Here is a 25664-nt window from a genome sequence, read left to right on the forward strand (position 1 = left end):
TTTCACTCAGCCAATTATGTCATTTCTGAAATGGTGAGAAGAAGAGAAAATACAGAGATTCTAATAATCCTACTGTTCTGTTTACCAACTGGAGAAAAAAGGAGAGGAAAAAAAACCACTTGATTTTGTAGCAATACAGCACATTAAAAATTTCTGTGAATCATATTCAGCATGAAGGGGTGGGAGCGGAGGGGGTTCTGTCCTGTAGATGGGTCAGTAATTAAATGGCTGGCTGTAAACAGCAATGCTTGCTATGTCTCTAACTAAATTCTGCTCTTTCTGGGTAGTGCTTGTTTTCATTTTGGTTTATTTATTTTTAATTCACAGCACATTTCTGTTCTGCCTCTGGTTCAAGGATATGATCACTGCAGGTATACTGTAGCACTCTAACTGTTGGTTAGCCAAGCTGATTTATGGAGCAGCTACCCTTTTCCTTTCCCACTGCTTGTAATGTAATATAAAAAGGAAATATAAAATGGAGTCATAAAATAATTGATTCACTGACATGTACTAGCAAATGAACTCACAGTTCAAAAAGGCAGAGGAGCAGAACAGATGATTGTCACATCTAACAGTGACAAATGCCATTTAACTGTTCTGAAATGAAGTTAATATTGAGTGTTACTTTCACAGCAGATGAGGAATATGACAATGCCAACGGGTTGTCTTCTTCTGAATCCGTTAATCCATTTCATGCCTCTCGACTGACACTTTGTTTTGCTGATACTAAAGTTTTTATTTCATGTTGGTGGTGGTTTGGGTTTTTTTTAAACAAAGAAAGATTCCATTGTTCATCTTTTCTTAAGAGATTCAGCACTCCAGATGGCTCTGTCATAGTTTCAGTGCTTGCATAGTAGGAAGTAAATGGCTTTAGAATTTGCATGCCACAGAGGGCACTGGATGGCTTACAGATTTAGTCCACAGGATTATATTTTATGGCACTGTCTGAGATTGTGTGCAGAGAATGGCATTTAAACCAAATGATGAATAATTAACAAATTCACAGCAGAATTTAATCAGGCCACTGACTTTTGGGATCAGCAACAAGTTCCACTGGGTCCTGCATCATCTGAGTCAAATAGTCATCTTCATTCGAAACCTGAATTATTTCAGAAATCTGAAGGTACCAAACAGATGCTACGTTATCCTGTTTTCTAACAATGGCCTCCATTAATGCCACCTGTTATGTAAAGATGTGGAATAGCCTGGCCATCGACAAAGTCATACTCCAGTGCTCTTGCTTGTCTCCTGCCCTGTCTTGAAGAGAACTTCAGCAGTCATTTTTGTTTCACCCACCAAACACTACTCCACACTACACAAAGGGTGCAGAATTCCCAGCTGCAGCTGCCTCTATCCAGATACCAAACTCATAAATAGAACCACATGCTTACTTTAAAAGCAAAAGTGTGAAGAAAAACAAGCTAGAAATTAGCTAAACAGCTAAAAATTAGTTTTTCCTGTCTTGCAAGAAAATATGACCATGATGATCCTCACTGAGGATGCACAATCACTAGGTAGCTCCTTGCAAAATACAGAATGCAAAACTGCTGCTTACTTAAAATGAAACTGCATACCATAGAATGGGACAAATTGCCCTCTCTTGATACTTCTGAACTTCTAGTGTTTCTACCAGTGTCCTCATTTTTTAAGCTATTTAATCAAACCACAACATGGTGTTCCTTAATATCACCACCTTGCAAAAAATGATACCATGCTTTGCTGCTCATTCTGGCCTATACCCAAATTAGAGCTGCCTGCTCCAACTGGTAAGTGCATCATATGTCTCACAAATTTAGCCTGATACTGCAAGCTGTTCCATATGGGCATATCTATCTGTACTGAAAGGCTGTAGGATCAGACATCTTTCTGGGTTAGAAATCAGCTACAAACCATTGAATATATTCTTCCAATGTATTCATCATTTATTTTTATCACAAATTTCTTCCTTCAAATACAGTGGTACGTAGATCCTATTTGTGTAAATAACTGTTAATGGATTAGTCAGCCCCCACTTCCTACTTTTCTCTCCTTGGAAGATACACAGGAGGGTAATGAATCACTGGTAATGCAATGGGATTATGGGAAATTGTTTTAAAATTAATTAATATAGCTAACATAGGCTGCAGTTTATTAAATTTTTCAAGAATAACAAAATTTGAGAAAAATCATTATTATATTAATGGGACTTTCTAAATATTTTTAAGTAAGAAAAAACATCAGTCTGAGAACCAGAGTGAAGTAAAAAAATTCCACATTCTTTTTTTAAGCACAGTAGGGGTTTTTCTTTCAGCTTTTGACCATTTTGAAATGCTTATAAGAAGTTATTTCAATTTAAGACTAAGGTTTGTGTTCTGCTTTTATTCTCTATGACCATCACTGCCGCGCTAATTGCACTTAGATTTTGGCATATACCAGGGTTTATGGCTCAGAAATTAAACCCTTTTAATAAAATAAAAATGTTTGGGAAATTTAAACACATTTAAAGAACTCTACAAATCTCTGTATGAAATCACAGTGGAATTTGAATTATATTTTATTTCTTATGCACTTTTCCCCTGGTAAAACTCCGTTTCTGAAAAGTTGCCCTTGAAAGCATCACTTAATACCTCTGGCTTCTAATCTAGTCCCTGTTCTATTAAAAACTGGGCAGATTTTTTTCTCTTTTTATCCTAAGAAGCATTGGGTACTGTATTGTATCTGTATAAGTAGTTTTCAGTCAAGATCCAAAATAATTTCTACTGATGTGTTTTCATTAATGTCAGTAGGAGTTCAGGTACATATATATAAATATATATATATATATATATATATGGGACATATATACTTTGACTTTATATTTTGCTATCACACTTTTTATTTCTTCCAGTTCCTAATTTTTGAATTCCTATGAAGAAAATTCTCTAGGATATCTTATGTTTTCAATACAGACCATTTAGACCAATTTCAAAACTTTGCTAGGTCCTTAAAATATAAAATGTCAATAGCCAGAGATAAAAGCTGGCATCTGGCCAGCCTGCTCCACAAACAGCACAGATTAGATGCAGATCAATGTATAATAAATGTCTCCTTGTCCTAATATGTAGTCAGTGCCCTCCCTGTTCAAAAATCAAAGCCCTGTGTTCGTGTCTTGTTCCCACTTGTTTCATTTTGGTCCTAATGAGAAAGTGAAATGTGTATGATACTACTTCAATTTCCACAATTTTTTCTCCTTCATGATATCTCAAGCACACGACAAGGAATTGTGAAACAGCATCACAAGGTTTCTTAAAACAGTATCCTTCAAAGGGTGGCCGTCAGTTAATGTCTGGCAGCTCAATCAATATGAGATTGCATCAAGAACCTATTTCCTACAGGAGGTAAGTAGAAATGTCTGCTCTGAATGGCTAACTAAAAACTTCTACTTATCTCATTACGTGCAGAAACACACTAACTATGATTTTATATCTTCACTTGACTGGTGGAGTGATGATCAAAACTAATTGTACTGGCTCAGAACTGCCAACAGCAGCTCATTTCTCCCCTACACATGCACACTTCTTTGTTTTTCCTTTCTACCATAGTGGTTTTTAAAGCTAGCATTTCATCTTCAGGTGATCACTATCAGTTCATACACGTATTGGTCTAGTCAGGTTTTAGCTAATGTAACAAGGGCCTGATCCAGCTCTCCCTAAAAATCAATATGAGACTCACTGATCTCAGTGGAAGCTAGATCAAGCCTCAAATACACTGGGGGAGATATTTTCTGAAGCACAAAGGACAGTGAGACATATAAGTCCTAATTCCTATTCATTACGTTGAAAACCTCTCCTAATACTTCTTTCCCAGTGTGAAATAAAAATATAGATCAGGAAAATGTAAAAAAGCTGCTACATCCCTGGACATACAGAATTGCTAGCTTGTTTTTTATCTTGACCTGAAGTTTCTATAAAAGTACTTTGAAAATTTCTACTGTCCCATTTAAGCTAGCTGGAACTCAGACTTTCATTTAATGGCTTCTGTAGAAAAGAAAAACCAGAGATAAAGTAAAAAAAATATGTGAGAGAGGCATTTTTTTCAAAAAGCTACTGAACCAATATAGTTTAGTTGCATACCATCTTTTCATACCAGGGTCCCTCCAAATGTGCAATGCTTTTATTTAAGTATAGACTGAGTAGACTGAGTTATTGATAAAGGAGAGTGGAAAAGAAATATTCCTAATTATTGTGAAAGGACTTCCCCCCTTTTTTGATGGTTTCCACACCTCTAATTACTGTTTGGCTTTATAGTTAGTGTACAAATATGTCTTTGCCTTCAGTGGACTGTGACACTGTAGCTTAATTATAGAAGGCAAGCTCCTTTTTCACTTGATAGTTAAAGGTCCAGGCCTTTGACTTGGAAGGTCATTTGTCTTCTCTACAGTAAGAGTGGATAATCTCAGTTTGTTTAATTATGTTTACTGCTTCATCTTGCCTCTGCCCAAATAATTGTTATAAAGGAAATATGTGTACCTGTTATGCCATCAAGGACCTTCATTTTGAACTGCATAATTATTAATCTGCCAGAAGTGAGCTACCACAGATTTTTGTTCTTCAATTACATGCTTAGAGAAAAAATCCACCAGATCAAAAATAATTATTCTGTGGCCCCATAGTGATCTCCTACTGATTTTCTGTTTGTTGGAGAAATGTACTCGTTTAAAAAATTCAGAAATTTGGCTGTTGGTGTGTATTTGTAAAGACTCTTATAAATGTTCTTCCAGTGGATTTAGATAGCTGGAAATAATCTAGTAGTAGTGTAATGCTTATGAAGCAATAGGGTTGGCCATTGGCTATTGATTCGAGAGATGATAATGGAATAACAAATACAAAACTTAAAGACTATCTCTACTAGGATTTAGGTGCTTAATCTTCAGTAGGATTCATCTCACTGAACTTTACACATCTACCATATAGATGTCTGCATCTGAATTACTTTATAGTCTCTATAGATAGTCAGTTCTCAGTGTAGTTAATCTTGTACACTTGTGGGCATCTAAAACAGGTCAAATGAACTGTGTTTTACAAGTGCCTATTTCTCTTAGCTAACCATAACAGTAGTTTAGCTACTAGCTCACATATAAGTATCTTCTTACAAATACCTAGAGATCTGAAAAAAGGATCTTACTCATGACCCTCAGGATGAAATTTAAAAGTTGGAGTCTTGGCCAGTCAGGTATTTTAGGATCTTCCAAGTTCCTTCACAAGGAGGGAGGGAATGGCAGGGAGCTGTTCTGAACTCCTGACCATTGCAGGAGCAATTTTGGGAGCTGTTATGCAGCAATAGGACCCCTCTTCCCTTGGAATACTGTTCTGTTTGGGGATGTGTTCCTGCAGCTCGATAACAGCAGTCTTTCTATCTAAGAACTAAGCCTTCTCCGCCCTCTCCCTCAGAGGCTAAAGATTTGGAATAACTTTAGAATGGCTTAAGTTTTTATACTTATGAATGCACTGACACAACACAAGTTGTCTTCTTGGAAAAGCAGGTAGAATGGAATAAAGAACTTCTCTGCACAGCAGTCACCCAAGATTTTTATTTACTCTCCACTGATACAATACATTCATGTGTAATATTCAAATGTAACATTCTAAAGCCTTTTGGTTTATTAAATATTTCTGTCAAATAATCAAACATTTTGATAGCTAATCTTGAAACAACTTGACATAATCAAAACTATCTATATTAACATTGCAAGCTCAAGTTATTTATCAGACTGAATTATACACAACAGAATACTGCTAAGGCTTCTCTGAATTGTCAAACCACTCATCTTACTTTCAAAAACATAACTCCAAAGAAAACTCCAGTGAAAGTTTCTCTGCCCCTACAATTTTCATTCAGTATTCACAAATGATGGGCAAAAGCTTCACTCCAGGACAGAAATTAGTGTTTTGCTCTTGGTATCTATGGCAATAGCATTTTGTTTAATATATCTTCATTTCAATATCATACCAATCATATATGTCTTCTATTAACATGAAAAGGAAGTGCCATTGGTCTTGGGTTTTTTTGGTTTTTTTTTCATGTCATCTACTCACATCCTTCCTACTTAAGAAAAGAAACACTTAAAAGTAATGGACCTATTTATTACCCCTTTCTTTCTCTGTTAATCTTTTGTGTTATAATGTGTGAGGAACATATACCTAAATATTTGTGTCTCATGAGTATTTAAGAAAAATATATGAGACTTAGTTTGTTGAAATAAAATGGTTTTGGGGGAAGATCTACTTTGGTACCTCCTATATATTAGTAAAAAAAAAAAAGATTCTTAGTCTATATCTATGTCAAAGAGTTTTTTATTTAATTGGTGAATATTTATTGTTACTGTTATAATACCTAGGTACCCTGTTATACTATTATAGTGTATGATTTACTCTATCAAAAAGCTTGGAATGTAGCACTAAAAATATACATGACAATACAGGGTATTTATAAACAGGCAACTGAGGAATATCTGAGTTTTAAACAACTTTCCCAGGATTTGGGAGCCAAACACGAATCTCTCAAGTCCTGGTATACTGTTTTAACTTCCTTTCTTTAAAAAAAACAACCAAAGAAAGAAACAAAAACCCCAAAACCTTCCCAAAACAACAAAAACCCCCAAAACAGCACACATTTACATGTTACCTGATCATCTAATAGATTAGGGCATGGGTGTATAATTAACAAAAGCGATAACCAGTGTTTCACAACTGTCCATTTTTTTAACAGTGAAATTTTGGTCCAAATTGTAGTGCCTAAATAATAATAAAATGAGGCCTTCGGTGGATAGTCCTGAGCATGGGTCAGGGTGTAGAATTACCTCAAGACCAGCAATCTTTTGTTCGGCAGCCATGCTGTCATCAGTTTCCCTTAGTAGCAGGGACCCCCAAAATCAAGAGCAAGATCATAGCAGAGGCCATGAAAGCAAAAGAACAGGACAATGCCTGGGAGTTATGAGCACAAATGCAAAATGGTGAAGCACAGGTTACTGAAGCAATGCAGCACTGAGAACTGAATAGCACTGGCTTTAGCAGATAACGAAGCGCATAAATCTAACTTGCAAAAGGCACATATGTAGTGAAAAGACAAAGGGTGAAAAGAGCAAGGTAAAAAAGCAAGCTATAGTCCCTAAAAGAACGGGAACAAAAAGAGGAATTGCTCCACTATTGACATGCCTGGCCCTTCTGCAGACCTGCTGCCTGATCAATACCACAGCTTATCCACGGTGAGACCCCTTTCCCCTTCAGTGGAGAAAGAGGACTGCTTTTTTTGATTTGCTATACACCAAATGCAGCTATGGCAAGTTAGAAACTTCCAGCAATTCCTGCTTTGGATCCTGGATTGATTAGAAAATTAAGTGGGGTAAAGCAAATCCTTCACTCCACGGCAGGGGGAAATAAGGAAAGGAAAAGCCATTGTAGGTCCAAGGGACTCTTCTTTTCCTACCATGAATTCTGAAGAGCGACCATGAATTCAAAAGAACTGTCATCTTTGTACATGCACCAGCAGCCCTCTGTTGTCCTTGCCTTTCCATCAAATTGGGCAAAAAGTTTTCCTACAACGTCTGATTCATGGTCCTGTAGCCCAGTCCACAGGAGTTTAGGTCATGAAAATGAAAGAAATCGTGAAGGAAAAAGAACTAATGGCAACAGTGGCATAAGGTCCTATATTAATTCACCCAGCTTTTCTTTTTATTAGTATTAATATTATGCATTCAATAAAGTGACATCATTCCACTTCACTAATGAAGCCATGACTGTGTGAACTCTGTTATATAGGAATAGCAGTAATTCTCAGTAACATTTCTCAGGCAGTTATTTCATTCAGTATTTAAATTAAAGGAGCAGCACTGTGATTATGGTGCAGATGTAACAAAATGCATTTCATTTTAGTCTCAATCACCCCTCAATTAACAGAGGATGCAGCAGATAGGAAATAATTGCACTTACTACTTTGCTTCTCTGCTTTATGTTAATGCCATTGTAATAATTCTATTACTGGTTTTTTTTAAAAAAAACTTTAAAAAATATTAAATATGCTGGTGAAATTCAAGAATAGGGGCTATTTATTGCTGAGTGAAAGCTATTGTGGAGCAACAGAACTATGATATGCATTCATGAGTTATTTTTGCATAATTCAGAAAAGCCTTCAAAACCAGTCCAAAATTCAGCAACTGAGAGTTTATATCCTGCATCTGTAAACTACCACTTATGAACTTTGCTCTGTGTCTTTTGAAAATAGAAGAGAACTATTCTTTTACCAAAGCAAATTCTGGAAGTGAGACAGGGTCAAATCACAACTGAGGAAATATGGGATTTGCACTGTACTATAACACATCAAACTATCCAGATCTGATCTGCCTTTCAGGAGAGAGATCTTCTGGTTAACTAACACAGAATTGCAGCGTCTGAAGATAACACATTTTTCATAGTAAGACCTGCTAATGAGTAACAGATGTACACATGCTGACTTTTGAACACCAGTTCTCCCCATAGATTTAGGGATGTTCTTTTGTTGGAAAATACAGTACCGACAATAGGCTACTGCTAGTCCTGACTTCAATATCACTGACTTACCACAGTTAAATTAGCATTTTACTCAATGTCTCAGTACAGTAACAAGTTCTCAATAAAAATATCTTCCAACATATACTGTAGACAACAGCTTTGAGCGCATCTTTTCTTTTTCATACCAGAGGTTTATACAATTATCAGCTTAAGTTTTAATTGGATTTAACTAATTGGTAAACAGGATTTTTATTAATTAGTTTTATACATGTATCAGGTCCTCATTTAAGGTTTAATTTAAATTCAATATAAGCAACTGGATGGCTGAGATTTGTAAAAAAAAAAAAAAAAAATCAGTGAAATACCTTGACAAATCATGACAATTTCTTCACTGTGGTATTTTTAAAGATGCCTATATTAAATCTGATTACTTTTATATACATATATAATCATATTATAGAAAATATACATCTCTAAGAGATCATCCTATGGATTTTGGTATCAACATAAAAAGAAAGTCAAGAGCCCTTTAATGTAATAAATGTAATTACTTTGGTATTATTTTAGAAGGTTTTTCAAGTTTGTCTTTACTGTATTTATAACCAGGGACAGTGGAAAATGAAAGGCACTGTGAAAGCATAGGGGGCACACTCTCTTCTATACATTCTAAGACCTTCCTGTTTGTTTTAGCAAGAATCTGTCTGTAATCACAGATACTCTGATTCTACCCCTCTCTGTGCTTTTTGTTAAAGCGTACATGCATTAGCAGAAAAGATGTTTTGCTGTAATGGATTATCAGCAACATAAATTGTCCAACCATTCCCACTCATCATTTTCCTGAAATGAAACAGTGCAAAGAAATATTCCCTTTTGAATAAATCTGTCTATGAGTGAACATGTTAAGAGAAGATACTGATTCCAGTCTACCGTATATATTTATGTGTGGTGAAAAGAAGCTTCATGGCAGTGACAGTAGTGATGCTGGTAATTGCAAAATATAAACAGAAACATTAAAATTACGAAAAAATAAAGAAAAATGTACACTTGCAAAATAAGAAAAAAGGTTGGTGTAAAATGGCAAAAGTAAAGATAGGAGAGATAAAACACATGTAAAGAAGGCAAGTCAATGTAAATAAAATTAGAGATAATGAAGAAAAATACACAAAAAAAGAAATGCTCCAAAACCCCTGAAGACTACATTTTCTCAAGAACACCCAATAATTTTAGCAAATATTTAGATAATTTTCACTGGTGTCCTATAAAAATGAACACAGTTTTCATCTGACAGATATCCAAATTCTAATGTTCTCCAGCACACAGGTCTCTTGCAAGTGCACTGGTGGGAAGGGAAATTGTTGTTTGATTACGGTAAGCTGTACCTTCCTTTAACTGTTGTCTTTGTACAATGATTTTGTCTATATGTTACCTGTGACTCAAGAAGTTTTTAAATGCTTTTTCATAGCAATGGGAGATCTTTTAGACACCTACCCAGTCAATTTACTGGGATATCAAGGGTGTGGGATAAATGACAGCACTGGTGAACCTCAGTCTTCCCAATTCCTTTTTCTTAGGTTCCTATAACTTGTCCTTTAGTCAATTGTTTCTAATCGTGAAGAAATTAATTCTTGATGTTTTCTGATGGACTTCCCGTTTAAAGACCAATTAATCCCTGTAAAAATTCTTATGAATAATTAGGGTCCTATTCACTAGGCTTTTGCTGATGAAGTCTTAGATTCTGCTCAAAACCAGCTGTCTTCAGCTTCACGCAGCTCTTTTAAAGAGATTTCCAATTGCATATGTGTTTAGCATTTCTTTAGCTACCCCTGTTTTTACATGACAGTCTTCTCCACAGGGCAGCCCTCACAGGCAAGATATTTTACTATGGTCAAGACAGTGACAGCATTCATCTTTATCACTTGAAGATTAAGCAAATAAAAATTCCATGAGCTCATGCCATGTTCTCTTCTTGTGCAAGTCCATTGGCAGTCATTTCGCTGCCCAGGAATCTCTGCTATATGTAGCTGTTAGAACTATGGTTTAAATAGGAAGGGATGCATTCTGCTTAACTGTTACACTACCTTAAATCCCAAGTCATTCCACTGAAGTCAGTGGATTTGCTCTGGATTTGATCCAGTCTAGCTGAAAGCAGAATTTGGCCCTTTGATTCCTGCTGCCATTACTCAATTGTTGGGAGATTTACTATAATAGGGTATGCTCTGTACAACTAACACACTGCAGTACACTTGTTGATCTACTTACCAGCAGAGTAAAAGCTTTACATTTGACATAGCTGAAACTTCTGAGTAAAAATAGATTGTAGAAAATTCCCAGCTGAGCTCTAATATCAATTTTCAGGAAGCAAAAATACAGCTTTCCACCAAGCTAGACTAGTTGAAATGGAGATAGTTTAGTGCACAATGGTTTGTGATATACTGAATACTCTGTCAGCAACACCCTAAATGGATAACATGAAGATTTGATAGCAAACCTAAAAATTACTTTTGCTAAATAAGAAAACAGGGGAAAAAATATCCAAACAGTTTTTGGATACTGCATAGCAGCAATTCATCATCAGAATTCTCAGCAAACAGCCATTCTCACTGACTTCCACAGGTTTTCATAACACAAGAATTTGAGGAGGGGATGAGAGGAGAAAGTGCTTACTTAATATTTTATTACAAAAATGTATTGAAAGCTGTCAAGTTATTTGACAGGTTTTATGAATGAGTAAATAATGGGACAAATAGGAAACATATATGGAAAATAAATAGAGCAAGATCATATAAAATATTATTATAACAGCAGAAATTCTCAATGACTGTAACAACAACAAAAAGACTGGTGAAAATGTATACAGAAAAGGAAAGAAATTAGCATAGTCTGGGATTAAATTTTCTCCAGTCTACACTGTTTTCACCAAGTTTACATATGTGTGGCAGTTTTACTTCAGACATAGACAATGGGGATTTATTTCAATTATATTATTTTCTTTTTACAATATTAAAACACCTTAAACAGCAAGAAGAAAAATTACCTGAAAAATATTAAATATGTTCTTGACTTTTCTAAACAAAAGACACAGGAATTCACACAGGATTCAGAGACAACCTGGAAATATCTACTATTATGTTAAAATGGAAACATGCATACACCACATCCACTTCTTCCCAACCTATGGTTTGGATGTGGATATTAACAGAAAGAAAAGAGACAGAAATTCTCTAGGGAACCGTAAAACTTTGGAAGCTAAATGTGTGTGTGTATGTAAGCCTATATATATACACACATATATATTTATATGTATACACAATCTCCGTCTTCTATTTTTATTTACTATTATGCAAAATCACCACTTTGCTCCATCAGCAGTATTTGTGGTCTTTAAAACCCTAACTCTGTTCTGGAGCTGTTTCATGCTTGTTTTCAGACACTTTTTGTAAAATACTGGTGGGTTGTTGGGTTTTTTTGACAGTAAAAGTAAGAAACTACCTTTCCATTTGGGTTAGAACTGAGATGAAATGAGGAATGGCTGCCACCAAGCAGAAAATTTGCTCACTTTATGTGTGCCAGTTAATTACGACACTTCAGAGGCGCTTCTGAAAGGATAAGGCAAGCTGCATAAATTTAGCTGTAATCCAGGCAGGCAAAACTAATTTGCAGGGGATGGCCTTATCTAGCTGCTGCAGCTTTCTCAGAAAATTAACCTTGGATATTTGGGCCCAATTCAGAAAGTGTTTGATTTTTTTTTCCTTCCCTGCTCAGCATAAGAGAATTTTAAATTCAATACAATACCTGACTTTTAAGAGGCACTATGAATGCTGTAGGCAGTTCAGAGTTATTACTGACGAGCAAAAATATATATTTATATACGTACATATACGATTGTCCTTCATGCCCATTATCCTGCCTTCTTGCATGTGCATCAGAGGGTTTATCACCATATGTATGGGGGGGGGGTGTCTTTGGATTAACAGAAGATGCAGCTCATTTTAATGTACTTAGAAAAATTCATCAAAGTTCATTGCAGAATAAGTCATGCATACTGACTTGTTCATTCCAGTGGAAATGAAGAAATCCCCATAAAAATAGAAGTTTAATGAAGTGTTGGAGCAAAGTCCTGCCTGTCATTCCAATTACCACTGATTTAGAATTTTCCTTGATACACCACTATTAATTGCTCTTACTCAGCACAATTAAAAGTTTACCTTAGATTTCACCAGCTTCACCAGTTCATGGGTGAAAGATTTAATTAACAAATGTTGCCAAATCCACCTTAAAAGCTTCAGGCATAATATGAAGTATAAGAAGTGTTACTGGCTTCTTAGCATTTTCCAACCTACTTAGTTAAGACTGCCTTTTATTTTACCTAACAGCGTTAATGACTTCACAGTATGATCCTCCCTTTACCCAGCCAATAATCACTGTAGGAAAACATGAAAGTAAAACCCATATAAAATTTTTTCTTCCATGATTTAACTGTTTTGCAATGACTGGAAGCTTTGTGGACAAGACATTTTGTGATATTTGTTTGGTCAAAACTGACTACCCAAAAATAGGCCTAAGATTATTTGGAAAAACTTTTCTCTTAATATTTTTAGGTGGATTAATCTCTCTCCTGTTTGCAGAGAGGTAGATATCTCCTTTACAGCCACTCATTCCAGCCTAAGCTTGATGACTAAAACAGGACCACAGAAAGGTAATTAATACCTATTAGGTCATTTCACTGACTCCTGTCTTCACTGACAAGTCTCCTGAATTTGAGACAGCCAAATTTATACTAAATTAATCTAACCTGTAGTTAAAGCCCATTAACTCTTTTGATGTTCAGCAGTATGTTAATCATGACAATCTTTTAAATACATGCTCAGTTGCCATTCTATTTTGATGAGGCCCGTGAAAATACAGCTAGCTTTCAAAAGGATCTATACATCTTATGCACATAATTCTATTCCAGTGTAGAAAATTGCAGAAAATGTAGATCTGATGTAGAAAATGGCAATGCACTCTTCATTCTTGCTCTGAATTTTGCCAGGTTTTAACAACCAAGGGCTATTTATGATCAATGAAACACGGGCTAATTTAGCACTGCCCTTCTTCTTCCCATCCAGCTTCAGTATGCCCCAAGATACCTTTTATTCTTGCATTATGTCAGTACAATTTTATGTCAGTGTCAAGATAATGAGTAGCTGTCACTTGATGCTGATTTCAGCCTTCAAAGCAATAGTAAGATTGCATGTAAATATAAATGCCAACATAGCCATTCTATAATAAAAGATTTGTCCTTTCATTATTGCAATCATTACTGTCCTTATTATTTTTACTTTATTGCTACTTAATTTTTACCACTGCTAGTAATTAATTTTTACCAATGTGCTAGCTACTATCCATTCATGTAGGAAAGTCCAACTCTTGCCCAGTAAATCTTGTATTCAAAGACATATATGGTACATGAAAGACAGAAGGGTGACAGTTAAATGTACAGTTAAATATAGACTTTTTCCTGAGGAGTAAAAAAGAGGTTGAAATTTAAAAGTTCATCCTTCACGAACAAGTAAATATGAAAAGTAGTAAAGCTGAGGTATAAAAAAAATGGTGTGTACAACTACCAACAGAGAGCATAAAATGAAAATTGACCCAAGCATCTGACCAGTAAAGCACAGCAAACTTCCTGCTTTGAAGACAGTTTTTGCAATTATATTGTAAATGTCACAATACGTAATATTCTTAAGGCAGAGTTTAAATTGCTTTCATTTCTAAAAGTATTCTTTCTCTCTGAAGTTTTATATAATGTTAGTCAATATATCTCTTGAATGTACAGATATTTCACTCAGCACAAATAACAAACAGGGCCAAACTGCAAGAGATGGAAAGATCTTGATCTTTAGAATTTTCTTGCTTCAGTCTTTACCAGATGCTCACAGAGTTACTGATTCAGTAGATGACTTAATTTTCCAGGTTTTTATTATGTTGGAGCTGAAAAAAGAGCGCCAGATATTCAGTTGAAGTGGGAATATGACTATTACTGCCCGACAGAATGCAATAACTGGTTCATCACACAGGCTTGAAAGTGTTGACAGCAAAACATCAGTGTTAGCAATTACCCGTATTTTACCCCTTCTCTGTGTAAAGAGTAGTCAGGGCTTGTGAAATGTTTTTTATTAGATAGTCTGGTGACTATTATGGGTAGGTGTACTAGATAGATATTTCTGGATTTCTAGATTTTTGCAGAAGGTAAAGTAAGGACCTACACAAATGTCCATATTCAACAGTAATTTACATGAGTTTCCTTTATGTGGAAATTCCTACTCTTTGCATGTACAGTACAGTCATGAAAAATTGTCCCATGTTGCTAAGCACTACACATAAAATTCCATTAATAACACCAGACATCTCCTAAGCTACATATGTAGACTTATGTGACAATCAATGGAAAGAAAGAAGCATCTCTGCTGATATGAGCTCACTGAGATAGATTGAGAGCAGCCTTGCGGAGAAGGACTTGGGGGTACCGGTGGATGAAAAGCTGGACATGAGCCGGCAATGTGCGCTTGCAGCCCAGAAAGCCAACCGTCCTGGGCTGCATCAAAAGCAGCGTGGCCAGCAGGTCGAGGGAGGTGATTCTGCCCCTCTGCTCTGCTCTGGTAAGACCTCACCTGGAGTCCTGCGTCCAGCTCTGGGGCCCTCAGCACAAGAAGGACATGGACCTGCTGGAGCGGGTCCAGAAGAGGGCCACCAAAATGATCCGAGGGCTGGAGCACCTCTCCTATGAGGCCAGGCTGAGAGAGTTGGGATTGTTCAGCCTAGAGAAGAGAAGGCTGCGAGGAGACCTTATTGCGACCTTCCAACACTTAAAGGGGGCCTATAGGAAAGATGGGGAGAATCTTTTTAACAAGGCCTGTTGTGACAGGACAAGGAATAATGGATTTAAACTAAAGAAGAATAGATTTAGACTAGACATTAGAAAGAAGTTTTTTACAATGAGGGTGGTGAAGCACTGGAACAGGTTGCCCAGAGAGGTGGTAGAGGTCCCATCCCTGGCAACATTCAAGGTGAGGTTGGACGGGGCTCTGAGCACCCTGATCTGGTTAAAGCTGTCCCTGCTCACTGCAGGGGGGTTGGGCTAGATGACCTCTAAAGGTCCCTTCCAACCCAAAGCATTCTGTGATTCTATGATTCTATGATATCTTATAGTAGGTTTATGGTGTGATTCATCTTTTCTTTCACCACTAAGAAAAATTCTCAATTATAAATTTATCGTGTAAACAACTGAAATTTGTCAGATTGAATCATTGCCTAAATACTCTATCTTTGTAGTTGTTATGTGTTGATACCTGAATTGTTACTTATTTTTCTGTTAGTAAAGGAAAAGTCAGGACTAGAACCACTAAAAGCACTTGGAATGGTCAATACTCACAAAGCTGAACCCCAGATGAAAGAATTCCACAATATATTTTGAGTATTTACCCAGTCTAGCATGATCACAACTGATTATGGGGCTTCATTATTGGAGTCATCAAGAAACATGCTAGTGTTTTTTCTCCTCATTGTGACTTCTCAGTATGAAAGGGCATGATAATACCATAGAGATCTAGTGTAATTGGACTGGTGTTAGCATTAGTCACTACAACAAATGGGTCCAACTGTGCTGATAAACAATACATGTCAGAATTTGGAACCACCAACATGGCATTTATCATTTTCTGAGAAAGGAGATTAACTACAAAATTGTACTTGTATGAATCTCGAAACACATGTTGGCATGTCATTTGGCAAATTCAAAAATATAGCTGGAAAACACTGGGAAGTGCATCTAATGTGAGGAAAATTTGTCTTAGTGGTGGCTGCCCACAGACAACATTAGGCTTGGAATATTTCCATTTTGTTGGGATTTTCACTTTCTTGAAGTGAGAGAGAAAATGATTTAACATCAATATTGATTGCATTGTTTACACATGTGCTCAAAAATCTAGGTGAAATGGGAATCTGTATGAAATGGCCCTACTTTAATAGATTCAGGGGATTTCCAATGGTCTAAAGGGCAGAACCAGATTAAAAAAAAAAAAAAAAAAAAAAAAAAAATCAGGAGCAAAGAGGAACATCAGCTAGATAACAATGGAAATGGATTCATTGCAGGCAGACAAGTTTGTACAATGACACCTCAGGGAGAGGAGAAGTCCTACAATATATGTCTGTGAAGATTCCACTCACTACTTCAGGTCAGGGCAGAGATACAGAACATAACATGTTATCCAAATGGTCAGAGTTAGAAAAAGCAGTCAAAAAGGACAGTGAGATCAACTGGGTTAGAACAAACTGAGTAGTAATTGAGGGTATAGATGGAGCACAGTCTATCAGACTTGGCAACAAAGGTAAATTAAATTTGATGTTAGACATCATTACAAATAACTCTAGATGCTTTTCAAGGAAGAAGCCAGATTAGAGGGACAAACATTACAAAAGAGTGCAGAAATTAAGGACTGATTCTTAGAAAAATCGAGAACCTGCAGCTGCAGCTTGTGCAAATGATTTGTATCATACTGTTATCATGCAATTTTTTTTTTTAATCAGGTAGGCAATTCCTTTCAAACTCCCTCTCTGTGCATCTTGGTCGTGTGTATTTCCCACAAGGCAAAGAGGACCTGAATGTGTGCCTGGCACATATTGAACCAATAAGCCAGCAAATGACAATAGATTTTATTCTTTATCTCTAATACTTTTTTGTGTAATGGCACAAAGAAGCAAACTGGATAAGGCACCTAAGTTTTCTTCTTCATCCTAATTTTCTTTCTTCTTCCATTCCTTTTTCCACATTGCAATATTGAGAACTGCCAGTAGTATATTAATTCCCTGAATACATGACCCATCAGGATTTCTCGGAAAGAGTATGAAAAAACATGCTTTTCTTTATTGTTCATTCCAATAATTACAAATCCAGCCATCATTTCCAGTTATATTTTCCTTTCAGATTAGGTTTATTCTATTTCCAGCAAATCCTTTACACACATGTTTAGCATTCACTCTTTTCTATCATTCAAATAGACTAGTGTGTGGTAAAGGCAGTTTTGCTAATGAGATGTCAAAACACCAAGTGGTTACTTTTTAATTTAGCCCAAGGTAGAATGCTGTACTTTAGAGCCAGTGATCCATTCCTAAATTCAATTTCCCAACTGTTTAATTAATTTATGTATACAATTTAATGATATTTAATTTGATATGCACATTCAAGATATAGCGTGCTTATCCATTTTCAAATAAAATCCTGAATAGGTTGCTAAAAATTACTAAAAACATATTTTTCTTCTATGGAAGTATTCTACCAACTATTTTTTAAATTAATTTTATAATTTCATTTATTATACTGAGTTTCCCAGAAGACCTAAATAAATATACTATCATTTCTAAGAACAATTGCAAAAAATAATAACTTTTTAAACCGTCTTTTTTATTTTGATTTTGGGTTAAAATAAGACATGTTGTGGTCATGAAAAAGAATCATCAGGATGCTGGAAAACCAACAGAAAGTAATCTGTGTGTTCTTTGTATTAGGCAGATAAGGCTTTCCAAGGACAACTGCATTATGTATTACAGTCTCATGAAGAGCTTTGGTTCTATGCTCTAGGACAAGGAAGGAAAAGGCATGTTTTTGTTTTGGATTAACAACAAGTAAAATAGTGAATAACAGAAGGAAATTCCATGCCAATCTGTATGCTAGAAAATAAAATCACATGAAGTTATAAAAGTAAAAAAAGAATCAGAGAAGGGTTGGTTTTATGGAGAAAGGATATTTTTTATGTCCTAGGAGTGTAATCTTAACTACCATGAAACATAGCTTGTTACAATAAAGGCTCTCCCCAAACTCATGACTCCAGTGTTGTGCATGCGCCTTATACGAGACAGCCTGTACTACAGAAACTACTTTTTGAGTAGATACAGAGACCAGGGCAGGAAACAAACAAATCATAAGTCTCACCCTCTGACTATAGTGAAAGAGAACATCAAGCCCTCAACTGGTTTGCAGTCTAACACTTTATCTACAAGATCCTGATTTCCCTTTTCCAGAAAAGGAGGCAAAAATTACAAAGGAACATCCTGGAAGTATGATTTCTACAGCCTTTCTGGATATAAAATGAAGAATTAGAAATATTCAAAGAAGGAAATCCTGACTGAATTTGTCTGTTTTAGCTACTGACATAACACTGCACATAGCAACGTAGTCAAATCTCAAATATCGAGCAAGGGGAGTGCTAACCCAGTACCTCACACCACTTTAATAGGCATCAAGAAGGGCACATTTCATCCAGATGCCCTCTTGTGAGTGATATGTAAGAGGCTTTACAAGTCACAGAGACTTGGCCAAGTTCTACACTAAAAACATTGGCTAAAACATTAATTGCAGAGTCAATCGACTGCATTATTCTTCACTTCTTGGTCAGCATTGGGTATCTACATTGTGACAAGCCTGAGGGATTTTCTGTTACTGATGCCTGTTCAACTGTTCAGTGGAGGAACAATGTAAGATCAAGATGATGTGAAGTGGGATTCATCTCACCTAGCTTTAGGCATTTAAAAGTTAGACATCTAAGTCTGAACTGGAGAGAAATAGGCACCTCTAGAGGGCAATTCATTTGACCTATCTCAGATGCCTATTTTAGTCAGAGATGAATCACCCTCCAGAGATGCCTAGATTTCTCTATTGACTATAAAGGGAGCCTAGGGCAAGCAGTTCAGTGCTAGACTTCTGACTTTCAGACATGTAATTTAGAAGAGAAATATCCCACTCACTGTAGTGGTAAGGTTCAGTTTCCACACTTAATCACTCATGCTGTTTTCAGATTCATAAAATACCCAAGAACTCATCTCTAAGTATTCCTCATTTGCTCTTTTTAATTTCTATTTTGGGTTGTTGGTTTCTTCCCAAGTACTTACTGCCTTTAATTTTCACTCATTTTCTCCTTAAAAATATTCATTCCTAACAAGTTCATTGTAACCTCTCTATATTTCACCTTCCAAAACAGATGCCTGGGTGATAACAGCCAGAGCACATTATAAAATTACTATGCTTCATCCAGCTGTTATTCTTCAGATTTTCTTTTCTCTTCTGAGATGCCTGAAGCCTCACTTTTCAGGCCTCTATAATGGAAATAAATTAATGGTCTTTCTCCATTTAGTCACTGATTTAGTAAGATTATTTGTTCAGAATTGTATATGATATGAATTAAATCCTTATAACTGATGCTAACCATTCAGAAAACCAGAACTAGTGCTTGAATTGGATTTAAATTTCTTCTGATCTAGAGGCCTGGCATTCTTCTCAGACTGATTTTGTCCTAGTGTAACTCTATTGACTTCAGCAAAATCTTTACAGACATAACAAAAATGAGAGAAAAAATAATCCTAGGCTTTTGCTAGACAGGAAATGGTTGCAGAGGTTTAAATTAATTACTTATCTGTATATCATCAACTTCAAAAAATAATTACATAATTTTATTAAGGAGCGTTTAGGTTTGATTCAAAAAAATGTAGACATTTCAACAGTTACTTGCTAATAGTAACACAGATTTGTAATGTTCTTTTCTCTTTGACCAGTGGAAAAAGTCTTGGTTAATCAACTGTTTCACAGAGCTGTTAATTGATACAAACAGTGGCTTATGTTCCCTGAGCATTTAAATGCAAGTTTTTTAAAGAAGCATCCAGCATATCTTGAAATTCTTACACAAATCATGAGTCCTTTTATTAAAATATATATCCATATCATCACTTAACATCACTTCAGTTACTTCAAACATTTAGAGAGAGGATTCTTAATGTAAAAGTCTTATAATACAGACTGAGTGCAATCAGCATAGAAATAATTTGACAGCCTTCCACATTGCTGAGTAAATGAGGCGTAACCTTGAATATGAAACTTGGAGGCTGGTGATTTCTTTAGACTATATTAGAGAATTTATGACACTTCCTGTGGGAGAGGGAAACTGTTCAGGAAAGTTTATCCCATCTCCCATAGGCACAGCAATCTTTTCTTACTTAAGCTTAGATTATCAGCATGAGCAGGTGTTTCTCATTCTCTCTGGGTGTCAGAACTGCAATAACAGAAGTAAAGTTTGTGTGAGGCAGTCAGTGCTGGAAACGCCTTTCGGTAACATACGTGGACTTGACTGTGTCTACTATTTCATGTCCTATTGGTTATACTACAGGCTTAATCCTAGAAGTGCTGGACATCTGCCAAGTACAGATGACATTTCCCACCAATGGACTTTCAAGATCTGCAACAAAAGTTGATTGCCATTAATGGGACTCTTTCCCATGACTTCACAGCTTTTCAGAAGCATTTAGTGCTTGAAACAAGCACTTAGAAGCTGGAAGAGCAAGAGTTCCCATGACTTGGCAGGGAGCTCTTAATGCTGGGTTTGGCCCTTTGTTTCTGTTTGAGAGAGGCATGCTGGATTTGCAGCAGGACTTATAAATGTGTTCTAAGTACTGTACATTTATGCATACTCCTATAAATTATAAATGTGTAAATAAATACTGCATATAATTAACAAGATTGTGATAATTGTACATTTAACGAAGCTTTTTAGATATAAACCAAGATAAGAACTATCTGGCAGAAAACTTCAGTGTTGTTACAGAATGGCAGATCAAGAAAAGATATCCCCAAGATAAGCTGAAAGTACTGTGGCACTTTTTAAAGGAGCACTCTCAGGATCAGTGGTCAATTGCTTGGGAAAACAGTTAAGTCTAAATCTGAAGAGCTGAAATCTGAGAGAATGTTGTGTCTTCAAATAAAACAGACTTACGCCTAGTTTTTGTGTTACTTAAAACATTTAGTTCTGTTTACATATTTTCCAGCAACAGTCGTTACATATTGTGGATGAAAAGCCTTGCAACCAGAAGTCAGGGTGCTTCTTCCCAGATGAGTCCGCAGACTGCAGAATCAGAGTCCTCTGTCTCTCCACCATTAATGGTGTGCTACACATCAGTATCACTTCAGCGAAAAGGATGAAGATTGACTAATATCTCACTCCAGAAGGATCCTAATTATCTCCTAGGGGTTTCAATCCAGTAGGGTCTAGAGTCTGTTTGTTTCCTAATTTCTGTGCTTTAAGGACTAATCATCTTATTTAAAGGGGGAAAGAGGGAAGCATGCTCACTATGGCCTCAGCTAACAGACATGTTTTGAAAGAGCCTAGAAAAACATTTCATGGACATGCTAATTTTTTAGTATATGTTCTGTTCAGGCATATTTTTACCTAGATTTTTGCCTTTTTTAAAATTCCTAAATATAGTTCTCAATTGAGTGTAAGCAGGAAAGAGGCAGCAGAAGCTTAGGATGGAACAAAAAGAAGAGTCTTCAATCAGCACTGTTAGGTTGTAGGCATCCTCACCCCAGCAAGTTGTAGAAGCTGAAAGTTTTACATTCAAGCTTTATTAGGCATCTCTTTTGTTCAGCTATGCATAGATCATGGGCTAAATGGTTTGAGCAATGTAGCTGTTTTATATAGTAAAATGCAACGTAATTCAGCTCAGTCTAAGGGCTTGTAAGTGTGAGGACACTCAGCACAGCTATAGTAACTAAAGTTAGAAATTTGAAATTATTTTGTTTAGCAACAAGTTAAACAGTGCTAATCTTTCTGAATGAGTCTGCAGAAGGGCTTAATCTGGTTGCAGCAGTTCAGGTCAGTTTTCTTAAGTGTAACTATGCAGACAAAGACCAAAAATGAAAGAACTAAAAAATTCCATTTCAAGGGCAAAAGCATGAAGAAGCTATTCAGAAACTAGAAAGAGAGCAGATGTACAAATAGTGTTGTGACAGTGACAAAATTAAGCAGTATTTTTGAACCATTGCATGTTCACTTATTAGTAGAAGTGGAAAGAAAAATCTAAAAAGACTTGTCATTGCTTCAGCTTGCCATTTTAAACATGATAATTGCAGAGTAATTTATCACTGTCTTACAATTAACAGTAAATCAAAGTGAATTTATACTCTGACCAGAAATGTGTCAGAATTTTACATCAAGCAATAACTTTTTCATTAGATGGAAACAGATGTTGACAGCAAGCTCAGAAACAGAAACCTACCTAAGATAAAAGCACTAAAAGAACACAAAAAATGTGAGATTCCTATCACCAAATATATTATTTCTATCAATTTATCATTTTATGGCACTTCTTGCTTCTATTGTATCACAACATTTTGAGTTTGATAAGTCAGGGAACAAAATGCCTGCTTACAACTCCTTATCCCAATCACATTTTTTTGAGGCTTCCAGATAGATCTCAGACTGGTATTTATTACTTCATTGTTGACTTGCATGTTTTACTTACATATCTATGTTACCATATCCCCTAGAATCCTAGAGGCCACTACCCAAGTGAAAAAGTAGTCCCAAACAAAGTGCAAAAAGAAAGGAAGAGAAACACTATTAGAAAACAGTGTGCATGTTCTTTAATGGCCTATGTATTAGTGTCCTGGTTTCGGCTGGGATAGAGTTAATTTTCTTCCTAGTACCTGGCATAGTGCTGTGTTTTGGATTTAGTAGGAGAAGAATGTTGATAACATGCTGATGTTTTTAGTTGTTGCTGAGTACTGCTTATGCTAGTCAAGGACTTTTTCAGCTTCCCATGCTCTGCCAGGTGCACAAGAAACTGGGAGGGGGCACAGCCAGAATAGTTGATCCAAACTGACCAAAGGGCTATTCCATACCATATGACGTCATGCTCAGTATATAAACTGGGGGGGGGGTTGGCCGGGGAGCAGCGACCGCTGCTCGGGAACTGTCTGGGTATCGGTCGTCGGGTGGTGAGCAATTGCATTGTGCATCACTTGCTTTGTATATTATTATTACTATTATTATTATATTGTTATTATTATTATTTTACTTTATTTCAATTATTAAACTGTTCTTATCTCAACCCAGGAGTGTTTCTCACTCTTACTCCTCCGATTCTCTCCCCCATCCCATCAGGGTAGGGGGAGTGAGCGAGTGGCTGCGTGGTACTGAGTTGCTGGCTGGGACTAAACCACGACAGTCCTTTTTGGCGCCCAACATGGGGCACGAAGGGTTTGAGATAAGAACAGATTAACTAGAGTGTATTAAGGAATCTGTTAACAGTTGCCGGTCATGATATTAGTTCATCTGATCTGTACCATGTTCTTTTCTTGGCTGTGCATGTTAAAGCTTGGTGTTGGTCTGTGCATTGCGCTATGCTCTGTAGTGATTAAGGATGTTTTGATTGGGAGGTTCCTTATCAAAATCCTGACCTTGAGCATGGTTTTGTATCTGGGTTTTATACACAAGTCATTACTGTACTTCGGGTACCACCTCATGGAGAGAGTTAGTAATTATACCTTTCCCTCGGAGACGTTTGTTGTGGAGGAACTACAGAATGGCACCTTCATTACCTTATTCTCTAATGCTTCCTCCGTCATTACAGAAAGTTTTCAGTATTTTGAACATCCCTGGGCAGTTAAGATACTTCTATTGATACTTCTTGGGAATATTGTTTTGGTTTTGACAAAGGTTAGTAAGCAATTTAAGAATATCATCCAGAGATCTGCCCCAAGGCTGGAGAGTTATGAGTGGCAGGGTGTGTGGGATCGTATGCGCAAGTACCTAGGGCAGTGGGGACCTCCAGTGTTTTGGAACTTCACCCCTGAACAAGTGCAGAATCCTGAAGAACTAGTAAAGTATTTGGAAGAAGTATGTTCTCACCCTGGCAACTCCAAAGAGACACAACTCATTGCAACATGCTGGGGACTGGCCCATGCTTATAGAACCCTGTTCAACACTATTCAGTACCCTCAAGGGAAAGAGAGGGTCTCTGGATCTGATGACAAAACAACAGGCACTGTGGCTACTCCAACCACAGCCATGAGCACTGTGGCTACTCCAACCACAGCCACAAGCACTGCAGCTACTCCAACACCCACCACAGTGCACGCTAATGCCATCAAACTATAGAGGGGCAGAACCCATTTGTATTTCTGGAGTGACAGGGGGATCCCAACAGCTAACTGTACTGGAAGCTGAAGTGAGCCTAACTGGGAATGAGTGGCAAAAGCACCCCATTGTGACTGGCCCAGATGCTCCGTGCATCCTTGGCATAGACTACCTCAGGAGAGGGTATTTCAAGGACCCAAAAGGGTACCGGTGGGCTTTTGGAAGCTGCTTTGGAGACAGAGGAAATTAAACAGTTGTCCACCTTGCCCGGTCTCTCAGAGGACCCTTCGATTGTAGGGTTGCTGAAGGTTGAGGAACAACAGGTGCCGATTGCTACCACAACTGTGCACAGGCGGCAATATCGCACCAACCGAGACTTCCTGATTCCCATCCATAACCTGATTCGTCAACTGGAGAGCCAGGGAGTGATCAGCAAGACTCGCTCACCCTTTAACAGTCCCATATGGCCAGTGCGAAAGTCTAATGGGGAGTGGAGACTAACAGTGGACTATCGTGGCCTGAACGAAGTTACACCGCCGCTGAGTGCTGCCGTGCCAGACATGCTAGAACTTCGATATGAACTGGAGTCAAAGGCAGCTAAGTGGTATGCCACAATTGATATTGCTAATGCATTTTTCTCCATCCCTTTGGCAGCAGAGTGCAGACCCCAGTTTGCTTTTACCTAGAGGGGTGTTCAGTACACCTGGAACCGACTGCCCCAGGGGTGGAAGCACAGCCCCACCATTTGCCATGGACTGATCCAGCTGGCACTGGAACAGGGTGAAGCTCCAGAACATCTGCAGTACATTGATGACATCATTGTGTGGGGCAACACAGCAGAAGAAGTTTTTGAGAAGGGAAAGAAAATAGTCCAAATCCTTCTGAAGGCTGGTTTTGCCATAAAACAGAGTAAGGTCAAGGGGCCTGCACAGGAGATCCAGTTTTTAGGAATAAAATGGCAAGATGGACGTCGTCAGATCCCAATGGATGTGATCAACAAAATAACAGCTATGTCCCCACCAACTAGCAAAAAGGAAACACAAGCTTTCTTAGGCGTTGTGGGGTTTTGGAGAATGCATATTCCAAATTACAGCCAGATCGTAAGCCCTCTCTATCAAGTGACCCGGAAGAAGAACGAATTCAAATGGGGCCCTGAGCAACAACAAGCCTTTGAACAAATTAAACGTGAGATAGTTCATGCAGTAGCCCTTGGGCCAGT

Source organism: Pelecanus crispus, chromosome 2 (assembly GCF_030463565.1).
Source record: "Pelecanus crispus isolate bPelCri1 chromosome 2, bPelCri1.pri, whole genome shotgun sequence".
NCBI classification, from domain to species: domain Eukaryota; kingdom Metazoa; phylum Chordata; class Aves; order Pelecaniformes; family Pelecanidae; genus Pelecanus; species Pelecanus crispus.